Genomic DNA, 13,292 nt, shown 5'->3' with positions numbered 1-13,292 from the left:
GACACTTCCAGTCTGCTACCGCCCTTATGCAATGGCACTATCTTACCTTTCTTCCATTCCCTGGACACCTTTCCCGCAGCCAGACTTTCATTGAAAAGCCAGGTCAAAGGAGTTGTCAGTTCTTTAGCACATTCTCTCAGAACTCGTGGTGAAATACCATCCAGTCCCACAGCTTTACTGACATCCAGAGTACTCAGTATTTGGAACACACTCTCCTCCTGCACCTCTAAACCTCGAACCTACCCTATCCCTCTAGTATTAAAATTTACTCCTCCAGGATGAAATACTCCCATAAAATGTTCATTGAACAATTCCACTATGTCCTCTGCATCAGTCACTCTTTTCCCATTTTTATCTCACAGTGTCATTCTTCCACAATCATTTCTTCTTGTAATGGCCACATAGCTAAAAAATTCCCTAGGGTTTTCTTTGGATCTTAGGCCAATCTCTTCTCATATTCCAGTTTCGCCTTCCTTACCATATTAGTCACTCTCCTGACCTGTGTCTTATATTCTTCCTGCATCTGCTCTTCACCTGTCTCCATATATATCTTTCATGGCCTCTTTTTCACATGCAGTTCCTGTTTAATATTGTTTGTCATCCACTTTACACCAAATTGTGTCCTCTTCTTCACTTGTGGAATACAGCTTACTATTGCTGCTAACAAATATTCCTTTACAATTTCCCAAGCACTTATGATATCCCGACCTTCTAATTCCTCCCTCCATGAAACTTCCCCAAGTTTATATCTAAGTCTATTTTAATCACCTGCCTTATAATTCCACATACGTTCCCGTCTCTTTGATACTCCTGCATGTCTCTTCATCTTCCAAGTCAAAACCACATGGTCACTCTCTCTCCAACTGGTGGGAGAGATGTCGTCTCAGTTATTATCAACTTTTCTGATGCTTTGACCAAATCCAAAACTCTTCAACCTCTTGTTCCCTTTATCACATGTTGCCTAAAACATTTGCCCCTCAAGAATTCTAGAAATTCCATTCCCTTATGGCTACATGCATCTTCCTCTCCCCAATTTATACTGCTGTAGTTAAAATCTTTCATAACAATCATTCTTCTTGGACTTGCCAAGCTCAACTGTCTAAACATCTCCTGGTCCCCACCCTCTGTGCTCCTTGGTTTGTAGCAACACCCCACTTTGCCGCTTTAAGATTCGTCTGTTACTACTTTTTATAAAGGGATTTATATTTTAAAACAAACAAAATCTATTTGACTTGTTTAAGAACGATTTAATTTACTTTAAGTAAAATTTATTAATATGGCTGTAAATTAATTTTATTTTAGGTAATATTTATTTTGTGCTTTTTTAAAGTTATTTTTATGTATAATTATCAGTATTGTGCATCCTGATGAATTTGATGCTTAGTTTGATTGATTCATCTCTGAGATTTGTTTTGCTTTTCATTTGATTAACATAATCATGTTAAGTACCATTTTCATGAATGAATCAAAATATATAAATCAGAAATTTTGATCCATTGCAGAAAAGTTTCTCCAATGGATCAAAATTTACGCTACAGTTATATGGTGTCAATGGGGCATTATATCAAGCAATACTTAGTCTTTATTTGAGTTGTAAATCAGTAGTTAGGATTGAAGGAAGTTCAGGAAGATGGTTTAATGTTAAATCTGGTGTGAGACAAGGATGTACATTATCTCCTCTTTTGTTCATTATCTATATGGATCATATTATGAACGAAAGTGGTATTAAACCTGATATTAAAATTGGAGATGTTAATGTCAGCTCTTTGCTTTATGCAGACGATGTTATACTTCTAAATAAATCTGCTATAAGTCTGATTACATTGAATAACTGTTGTAATAGATATAGTATGAAGGTCAGCAATAGAAAGACAAAGGCAATGAAAATATGCTGAATCGTTGAAAATGTCAACTGCATTGTGAATGGAGAACCTGTGGAACAAGTAAAAAATTTTAGCTACTTAGGCACGATTTTTAGTGAAGATGGTAAATTAAATCTGGAAATAGATAACAGAATTAACAAAGCTGGTATGGTAGGAAGTCAATTGAATAAATTCATATGGAATAAGAGAGAAATTAGTCAGAACACTGAATTAGCTCTATACAAGACCGTGTTCAAACCAGTTTTAACTTATGGATCTGAGAGCTGAGCCAGAAGTAAAACAGTTGACCAAAGACTAGAGACCGCAGATATGAGAGTCCTGAGAAAGACTTGAGGCATGAACTGATGGCATCAATGGCAATATCATATTAAAAACGAGGATATTAGGAAAGAACTTGACATTGTCAGCATCAGGAATGTGTTAGCAGAGCTAATCTAAGATGGTATGGACATTTAAACAAAATGGACGAGGAAAGATTAGCAAAACAAATGTTCTCCGCCAGGTTGGCAGGAAAACGACCTAGAGGAAGACCAAGATATAGATGGATTGATACGGTACAAAGTGCCTTAGACGATAGAAATATAAGATCTGATAATGTTGGAGTCTTGACAAGTTACAGACTGATTTGGAGGAAAATTGTAGATAGGAAATCAGTAATGTTGTAAATTTTTCATGTGGTACTATCATATCCTGTACACCCCTTGAGGGTACATGGCAGGAATTTGATGATGATGATAATGAATTGTAATGTTCAAAAATTGTAAAATTCCTTTAATTACAATTAAAGGAATGGTTTTATTTTTTAAGTAATTTTGAATTATATTAAACTGTATGGATGAGGCCTTTGATTGGCTTTCCAGACTGGACATTGACCTGTAGTTATTCTGTATTCCTTTTGCCATAAGAATAAATCAATAAATTGTAAACATAACTAAACGTCTTTCACCATCCACCAAATGACAGTTTCATCAGGAAGATAAACATACTAGATAATATAAACAAACAATTAAACAGCATTGGCTATAAGGTAAAATCTCATCTATGCTATCAGCCTCTTTTACTTACCTTCTTTCTAAATATTTATCAAGCTTCTCAAGAACCATATCACACCCAAACTCCATCATAAAAAATAAATAAATTTTGTGGAGATTAGCAGACATCCAAATCAACCTGTCAGATGTTTTAGCTATTTTAGATAATTTAGCCAGCTGGAACAGAATTAACAGTAGAAAATGGTTGAAAGTTTTCAAGTGTTGCTTCATGTAAGCAAAGTTTGCACATGCAGCATCTTTATGACTAGTCTACTTGTGTGTGTGTGTGTATATATATATATATATATATATACACACACACGTGGGCTGTTCAATAAGTAATAAGACTAATTTTACTGTGGCGAAACCACTCATCACAATATTAATTTCTGTGGAATAAAGAAATGTTGCTGTCTGTATTAACAAAAAAGATTGATAGATGGCGTATACAGGCTGATGTGCCAGAGTGTCACGTGACTAAACGCAAGTGCTCATTGGCACGCCTATGAGGCACGACCAGTCTTCGAAATGGAAGTGTCCTTGGAACAGCGTTCTGCGATTAAATTTTGTGTATGTTTGCAAAAATCAGCATCGGACACTTTTAACATGATATGTGAAGCTTTCCACGATGAAGCAATGTCGAGGGCAAGTGTTTTTCCCTGGCATAAAACTTTTAAGGAAGGAAGGAAGCCAAAAATGTGGAAGATCTTGAACGCGAGGGAAGACCTTCAACGTCCAACACAGAGACAATGATCAACACAGCAGTGATTATCATCAAGCACGTCAAAAGGAAGCATCCATTGCTGAAGAATGGCTTCTTATTGCGCCACAATAATGCAAGGCCACTTATTGCTGGTTGTGTAGTGGACGTTTTGCAGAATAACAACACAGATATCCTACCACACCCTCCATACACTCCTGATCTCACACCGTGCAATTTCTGACAGTTTCCTCAGCTCAAGAAACCACTAAGAGGCCGCCATTTCGAAAGCAACAAAGCATGTGTAAAAGCTGCGGAGGCAGTTTTGAAAGAACTCTCAAAAAACGGACTCTCACATGTGTTTAAGAAGTGGACGCAATGTTGCTACAAATGCATCGAGTCTCACGGTAGTTACTTCGAAAAAGACCATGTAAATGATGACGATTAAAGGTAATCTGCTTTCTGTATAAATATAGTCTTATTACCTATTGAACAGCCTACGTATATATATAGGCTGTTGACTTCATAAATTGCCTCAGTATCCCACAATACAAAAAAAAAAAAGTATGGGAAGGGTTGCCTGGATAAGTTTTTATCTTTATTAAGGTCCGCTTTAAATGCAGAGATACCGCTTCAAAAACTGAATGATCCACAACATCACTTTAAATTTCACTGAGTGACACTAAAGGATCATTATTAAACATATTACTCCTGCTGACCCGAATCACTCCAGGATAGGAATGTCAGTGGTGGTTCCATCTAGTGAGAGGCAGAAACACGCCACTGAATAGATCTTCTCTACTCCCCAGGAACTAAGTAAACCTAGTGAGAAGCATTAATAAGTGTCATCAGTTGGAGTCAAACCCATTTGGCAATGGGACTGAGATGAAAAACTAAAGGGGTGCTCATCATCAACCTAGAGTAGCTAGTATAGAGGATTCCTGACAGTATTAAGAGAAAGAAAAGATTTCCTTTTTTCACCAGTCTCATGCAGATTAACAACCAAAAGACCAATTGAAACAAAAGTGCAAAGATGACTGATACCCAGGTGATTAGCCTGGTGATTAACTTATATAGGGTATCTGAGCCAGTGCAAGGCAGTTAACTCAGATAAGGTATCTGATTAACTCAGATACCCTATCTGAGTTAACTGCCTTGCACTGGCCTTCTCTGCCTGTGATTGCTCTCTAGTCATCCCTGCAATTGACCATAAGACCACATTAAACTAAGAGGATGGAACCATTTAAAAACCTCTCATAGTAAAAATAGACAGAACTTTATCTCCCCCTGATGGCATAATGTGTGTGGTCTATACTACCTAGCCAAAAATTTGATATCTCCTAGAATGCTTCTTTCTAAATACAAAAATCATCTGACTGAATAATAAAATTTCCACAATACAATAATGTAAAGCATTTGCATGTCATATTAGTGGTTTTCAAATCTATGTTTCTTCCATAAATGGTATTTTAATTCATTTACTGCAAAAAAAAGAACCTGTTCTGTTGTAAGTAATGGAATGACCAATGCATTACATGATCTATTCCAAATACACAGGGCAAGAGGGCAGCTGTAGAATTCATGTTCTACTGTTTCCAATCGGTAACGGATGTCACAGATTGGATTTCCGTTGTTAAAGTACCTCCATTTGATGGTATTGACTGGAGTGACTACAATTCTCCAAGCAAGATCCCCTGAAGTTATGAAACAAAGTGTTGTCAATACCCAGTTGTAGAAATTCATGGCGAAAGAGGTTAAAAATTTCTTTATACCAAATTTTACTTTTATTAATCGAAAAGAATGCCATTGCCAGAATGTTGTAGTATTCAGGAGCAATCTCAGCTTTTTGACCTTTATAATCATTTACTCCAAACAGGAGAAGATGATTTTACTTCAGTGGGAGTATAACCCAGGAAGATGCAAATGGTAAATCAATGCAGAAATCATATATTTTCTCTATACAAGTAGGTAAATAATGTATCAAATACTCCTGATGAGAGATAGTTATTAGAAAGTTTTTCTTCTGGGTTACAAAGTACTTGACAAGAAATTATATTTTTGATTTTTTTTCTTTATTCAAACATATGCAAACAATGTTTGTGTGTGAAGTATCATCTTGTGAAGATACTTCACACACAAAGGTCTCTTGGATAACTGACGTGAAACTACTGTATTGGTTTCACATCTTTTTTGTACTAAATTTTTCAAATCTTAAAAGTATATTGTGGTCCCTGAAGATGTCTCTGTGATTGAGACGAAGTGTGGGAAGTGTTGAGTTCTGTTTTGATCCTTTCTGGGTGCTGTGTGCAGTCCATTGGTCCTCCAACATGAAGTTGGAGGAAATGAAGCTGGTGGTATAGATGGCATGTGTGTGGTGGTGGGGGGCTGACAGACAGACAGATATTGGAGAGTAGTATATGGCACAATGGAGTTTAGGTGAATGAGAATAACTAGTAGAGTGTCTCAAGCTTCTGCCTCTGTTCTTTCACTTATTTTTTAATTTGTAAATTCATGATATTGGGGGGATGTTCAGTTGTTTACTAACAGTGCAAAACTGGGGAGGGCATTAGTTGATAAGTGATATAGATATCCTGTAGGATGATTTAAATAAATTGGCAGTGTGCATGAAGGATAATGGTTGCCAAGATAATATTAAGAAATGTAAGCTTATGCTTTGATATAAAGAGATAAGCAAAACTTTACTTATATGAAAGATCCTGGGATCAATGTTGTTTTTTTTTTTTTTTTTTTTTTTTTTTTTTTTTTTTTTTGCTGCACATCTTTTTAAATTAAGAAAGCTCTAAAAATATTAAATGATCATATATTAATGCCTACCTGCTATATTTTTGGCAGTAATTGCCAAATACAGCTGATTGATAGAAAACTGAAATTCAGGGAGCATATTGCAAAGGTAATGAGGATAACTCAGAGGATTGCTGCAATACTGAGAAGGATACTGACCTGCAGAGATAAAAGAGTTATCATTCCATTGTATAAGACTCTGATCAGACCACACTTAGACTATTGTTCTCAGATTTGGTCCCCAGGATTTGAAGGGGATAAATTGACTGTGGAAAGGGTACAGAGGAGATAACAAAGATGGTTTTAAGATTGTACAATATGAGTTATGAAGATCAACTGAGGGAATGTGGACTGCAGAGTTTGGTGGATAAAAGAAGGAGAGGTGATATGATTGAGACTTTTAAACTGTTGAGAGGCAGTTACAGGGTAGACATTGGAGAGTTCTTTCACTTAGTGGAACAGGGGAAAGGAGTGATGACAAGGGACCATCCCTGGAAGTTACAAAAGGAGGCTGTGTGCAAGAGGGTGAGGAGTGGTTTCTTTGCATGGAGGGTGGTTGAACCTTGGAATGCATTGCCTGAGAGAGTGGTTGGAGCGGGAACGGTCAGTGGGTTCACGGAGTGGTATGATAAACTTTGTATTTCCTAAAATGACCTCCCACGATGAGTTGTTTAACTCCATGGAGGCCTGGATAATAGTAATAATAATAATAAAATCAATTAATATTCTTACTGAAGTAAGAAGTCCGGACAGTATCATACATTCTTGATATACACTTGTTCATTCACAAAAATGGCAATAATAGTGTTTTATAAAATAGTGTTTTGCATAATCAATGGTGTCCACTTGATTAAGCAAATTACACACATTAATTTATGTAGAATCACCAGGATCTTCATCTGAAGTACACAATTCACGCCATCTACCGCCTTCCACCACAACTAGTATTTTTTGTTTGTAAATTGTGTGTATTCTGAAGGGCTGATTTGTATGTATGTGGGATGAAAAACCCCAGTTTCCGGGAGAAAAAACCCTGCTACCTCCATATGAGATCGGCTGACTCACCTTCGATTGAAAAAGTCCACATATAAAGATTATATCTGCACACCGCTTTGAATAATAGGCTATATCTTTGGGAATTTTTCGAATTTCTTGATAAAAAGTTAGGAACAGATTTTTAAAAGTACATACTTTCAGAAAATATTAAAAAATCGATTTTTTTGATCCTCTAAATAGCACTGCCTCCTTAAAACTATCAAAAAAACTTACAAATTAACAAAAAGAAAATGCCATAGAGGAAAAACCTGACGTGATAGAGAAAAATGGGTTTGATATTTGAAATCAGCGCACCCAAATTAGTAAAAACAAGTGTCAGATCATAATCAGCAGAAAAAAAATTTTTTTTTTGTTGGCCAGTGTAATTAATAATTATCATTTGTAATATGTGTGTCCTATAAGTTGCTGGGTAGAGCCAATAGCACAATCCTATAAATTCTAAACATGAATAAGTGAATTTATGATGGCATAATTACAAAAAAAAATTATGAAGAGAGAGAGAGTATTGCAGAAATAAATATGGTTTGATGGAGCAGCAAATCATCTCGTAAAATTTGTTTACACAGAAATACACATGTTATGTACATTTCTCTGGTTTGTGTATCCGTTTTCCAAGAATTTTATTTTGTTTACTGACACTCAGTATACATAACATCCGATCATTATTGGAATTATCCACACTTTCGGGAATCCTAAATTCATTAGTTTTTTTTTTTTTTTTTTTTTTAGTATCAGTGGTTCTTGTCTTATCAATCTCACATATGCTGGTATTTTGTTGTAGATAAACAACGTCTTATAATACACAGAATATTAATTTTTATTCAGGAATAGATATTTTTTTACTGTCTGCTGTTTCCGAAGGCTAGAATAAAAATGTCTCTATACCGCTAAAAAACTTTGCAACCTCAACAGATGCTATACTGCATAGCAAGAGAAACATTTAGGTTTTTCTCCTAACATCCACTTTCAAATTTTCAGTTCCAGAAAATATGCGTAACAACTGTTTGTAATATACATTGGATACGAAAAGTGCTCAACTCATGACAAGTGACAATGTTCAATTGGATTGGTTGACACAATAACCAATCGCAATGGAAAGTGCCTTCTTCATGAAGCACTAATGCGTTATTGCCCTCCTGAAGAGACAATGAAGCATTAGTATAGTATATTGTGTTCTATTTTAGAAATCGCATGAAGTCTGCAAACAATCGGGGGGAATCTTTAATGGGAATAAATCCAAAAATATAATATGGGTGGTACTGATATTTCATGGGTGAGCACTGCACACCTGACATATTCACCCCTGGAAGAATGGTTTTGAAATCAGAATTTAACCCTCAGCAAAAAGGGTTGATTGGATTTGCAGTTAACTGGAGCAGGTCACTGATATAGAAGGAAGGGATGAGTCTCTCTGTTATGACAACATTAGTTGCAAAGTGTAAGAATACAGACCCTTCATCACATAGAACGTGTAATCAGAGAGAGCTGGCTGTCCATTTGCAGAAAACATAAGATGGGAGCTCTGCTTAATAGGCCTTTGTACTTAACCTAATCAAGTACCTCAATCACTTGAGTTTCTGAAAACTTTTCTGTGGCACTTCTCATAGAAAGCTTATACATTGACTATTCATAATTATTATTTTTTGAGGAAATTACAACATATTATTATTATTATCTGAGATCTCCAGGGAGTCAAGGACTCATTGAGGGAGGCTATAACCCAAACCAGCTGTCTTATCTTCTGAACAATGCTGAAAGTTTATTTTTCACTTGGTTAGACTATAATAAATTTAGTTTAATCCTTTATCCAAGTGTGAGCAAACAAAGTTTGTGCCTTAAAGTATCGTCAGGAATGGTGTAAGGTGGTACAACACCGGATAACTCGTTGCAAAGGTGGAGCAAGCTAACATCACTCCTATCTCAGTATCTCCCATAATGCAAAACACATCTCCTTGTGGATATGTATAATGTTATGCATTAAGGGAAGGGCCACTACCCAGACTAGTTTTGACCTTTATTGAGGTCTCTTCAGTGGGAGCAAAGGATTAAACTAAATTTATTATTAAATGCAACCCGCATGCCTATATAATTTCATTCTTCCCTCAAACACATGCCATAATCCAAAAACTTCACTCCCTTCTCCTCGCACACCTCCGCTAGCATACCATTCATGATTTTGGCTCTCCGTCGCAACTCATCATCAGCATCACACGTTGACAACCTTTCCTACTACTCTGTTATCTTTCACTCTTCTCAGTAGTCTCCTGATATTTGTCCTCATATTCTTCTTATGTCCACTTAGATTATATTTGGCAGTACATGACAGTTTATTTAACAATATTAATTCACAACACAGAATATAAGAAAATAATTATTGTTTAACTTCTTTGCTAATATTTCACTGGTATTATATCCAGCACCTTCAGAGCACAAACACAGATTGTCACAGTAACAGTGGGACTAGTTTAAAAAAAATTGTAATGGGCATAATGGATAGTTTTGTGTATTAGGAATCCCTTCCATTAGGTAATGGAAAGGATTTCTGGAGGAGTGTTTGGTATTTTTCTATTTTTTTTTTTTGGATTATAACCATTGGCTATAATCCAAAATGAGCTTTGAATAGCTTCAAAGCTCATTATGATAGACATGTAGCTGGTTAATGGGCTTCCCACAATGAGTCTGTTGACTACATGGAGGTTACCAAATAATAATAATAATTTAAATGGTTTTCCTCAGTTAGTTTAGTGCTGTGTGTCTATAACAGTTATAACTGTCATCTGATCTGATGATGCTGGTTAGAAAACCTGTGAAATATTAGTAAGTTAATAAATTGTTATTTTTTATTCTCATGATGTTGTTTATAGTGTAAAGCATTATTAGGAATTACATATTAAGATGAATAATTATCACCTACTTAATTAAGTGATTACTCCTCATATAAAAAACAAACAAACAGATAAATAAATAGATACATAATTCCTGTTAATATAATTTCAGCATTTAAAGAAGTCGAAATATGTTCAAAGAAATTTTAATACAGAATAAAATAGATACAGTAAAATTCTCAACAGTATTGCTCAACTACAGAATCTTAATTGCTGAGCAAGTTGAATTTGAATTTTTTTTTTTTTATGGTTAATCATTTTTTTTGCTGTATAGATAAATTCATATAATTGGGAAAATCACTTTTGCCTGTCTCTACAGATTTTATAAAAACGAAATACTTTGTATATTGTGTAGATTCAAAGAAAAAAGACTTTGTAGATATTTCATGTTATCCCACTATGTTGGTGATGTTTAAATAATTAAAGGAAAATATGTTATGTCTATTTTCTTTCTTTTTTTCTAATAATCATTTCAAGATAGAATTTCTACTTTTAATTTATAGTTAACTAAATTACCTTTAAAGAACAGTATCCCTTCTCATTACATTTGAAAATCAAATTTTTTATGTTCAAGCAAGGGATGATCACAGTCAGTTACGAAATCAGTTTGGTTTCAGTGATGATTTTAATCTTAAAGATTACAAATAATTTAAATTTTACAGCACATGTCCTCTGTATTGGCCACTTGCATTTATCTATTCATTTATTTTGTTTTCACTAAATGATCAGTTCTTATGTGTGAACCCTTTTCTGGGAAAAAAATCACAGATATTTAAAGTACTGTTATTGCCAGTTCTTTGGCAAGTAATATAAAAGTATATCGTAATTCTATAAAGATAAAGATTTGCCTCTGCCCTCAGGTACAAAAAAAGTGCAATAAAAGGGAGGAGGGGTTAGTGCACGGATCAAAACTATGGCAGACTGCAAAATATTAGATATTGTATTATTAGTCCTTTCTTGAAAGTTGCTAATTGGAGAAAAAAATCCTCTGAGGTATCACACAAATACTTTTAAAATTCTTTAAAAGTTATTGAAAGCTCTATTTGGAAGTTGCTCACACAAGCAGTGCTTCCTCAAATCACAGAAGCTTTGTAACAGTCCATTTTATGTATTACTGCTAGTCACTCTTCAAACCATGATCGTCAGGATCATTTGCTGGCAACTCATAATCATCCTCTTCTGCAGCAACAGATACAAGGAATCGCAAAATGCAATTGGGAAGTTTGGAAGATGTAGTTAATGCCTCTCTGAAGAATATAAACAGAAAAGGAAAAAGATGTCAATTAGAGTTATGTTTTATTAAGTCACGAAAAAAACTACATAATTATATCAGATATCTCACTACACTGATGTGATTTCAACATGTATGTATGTACAGTACATACATACAACCAATTTTGCACTTAGGTTTCATCCAACTGTATCTATGGATTTGTTCAGAATGATTAAGGATGATTTATTAGAAGAGAACAATACACCTATTAGCAAAACTGCATACATATAAAAATATTTTGTTTTTTAGTTTTAAGTTGTGTAAAAAAAAAATTTTTTTTTTGTTCCTCTGGCATTAAGTTGTGATACATATCTGTCTTATTGTCATGTGCTTTCCCTTTGGCATAATCATCTGAACAAACCTAAGTGTAAAATTACAGAACATTAAATAATTTCAACTTTCTGAGAATGGCCACTCTGAACTGCTGATTTTCTAATAATTTTTTTTTATCCTGTACGTGTGGAGCTATTTAAAAAATTGATAATTGCATGTATTCACATTTAAGGTGATTTGTTTCTGTTGTTTTAAATGTAGGAAGTTTTTCCACTTGGTTATACTATAAATTAAAGATGCCAAGAAATGTCACTAGGTCTTGCTCCCACTGATGAGACCTCAATAAAGATCGAAACCAGTCCAGGTAGTGATCCCTCCCATAATGCATAGCATTATACATGTCCGTAAGGATATGTGCTTTGCATTATGGGCAATTGATGTGAAGTCATTAGCTTCTATATACAAGTTGGCCAGTCCTGCAAACTTTGCTTACACTTGGATAAAGGATTTATTGTTTTTAATATTTTATTATAGAAAGTCTGTCCTTGAATATTTGAATAATAAAAAGAAATTTTAAAAAAATATTAACATCTACTAACATCTCTTGGCACAAATGAGATACTAATCCCTACTATCATAAGTAAGTACCCAATATGTTAGATTTATGGACTCAACCACTGTTTGGAATAAAACTGTTTAATAACTTAAATATAAAGAGCCAATAGGCTTCAATCTTTGAATTTCTTATTCAGTTTTAAAACAATGTGGGATTTAATAACCCTTAATTTAAATACTGTTTAATAACATTAAAATTCTACGTTTCACCTTTATAATTATTATTATTATTATTATTATGGTATCTCCATGGAGTCAGTAGACTCATCGCGGGAGACTCAAACTATCAACAATGTCTATCATATCTCTTCTTGAATTCATTTACAGACGAAGAGCTCACGACTGAGTCAGGCAAATGCATTCCACTCATTCACCACCCTCCAGAGTCATCACTCTCCTCTGAACCCTCTCCACAACCTCATCATCTCCAAGGAATCCAGTTGACCAGACTTGAGCACAGTAATCCAAATGTGGAAGTATCAATGCTTTATAAAGGGGAATAATAACCTCTTTATCTCTGGATTGTGTGTTCCTCAATAACCAAGTAATCCTATGTGCAAACCTTGGACACCTTAGCAGTGTGTCCCCCGAACTTCATCTCCCTATCCACCAACACCCCTAAGTCCCTAGCTTCATCGATCTCTTGGAGTATCATTCCATCAATGTATTACACAGCTGGTAATATTTTAATCCCAAAATGCATAACTTTACACTTTTCCACATTGAACTGACATCCATTACCTTTTGCCCATTTTGCCAGCTTATTTAAATCAT

Source organism: Typopeltis vanoorti, chromosome 3 (assembly GCF_054136105.1).
Source record: "Typopeltis vanoorti isolate ZY-2024b chromosome 3, IOZ_Tvanoo_1.0, whole genome shotgun sequence".
NCBI lineage: Eukaryota > Metazoa > Arthropoda > Arachnida > Uropygi > Thelyphonidae > Typopeltis > Typopeltis vanoorti.
Note: the sequence above shows the minus strand (reverse complement) of the source record.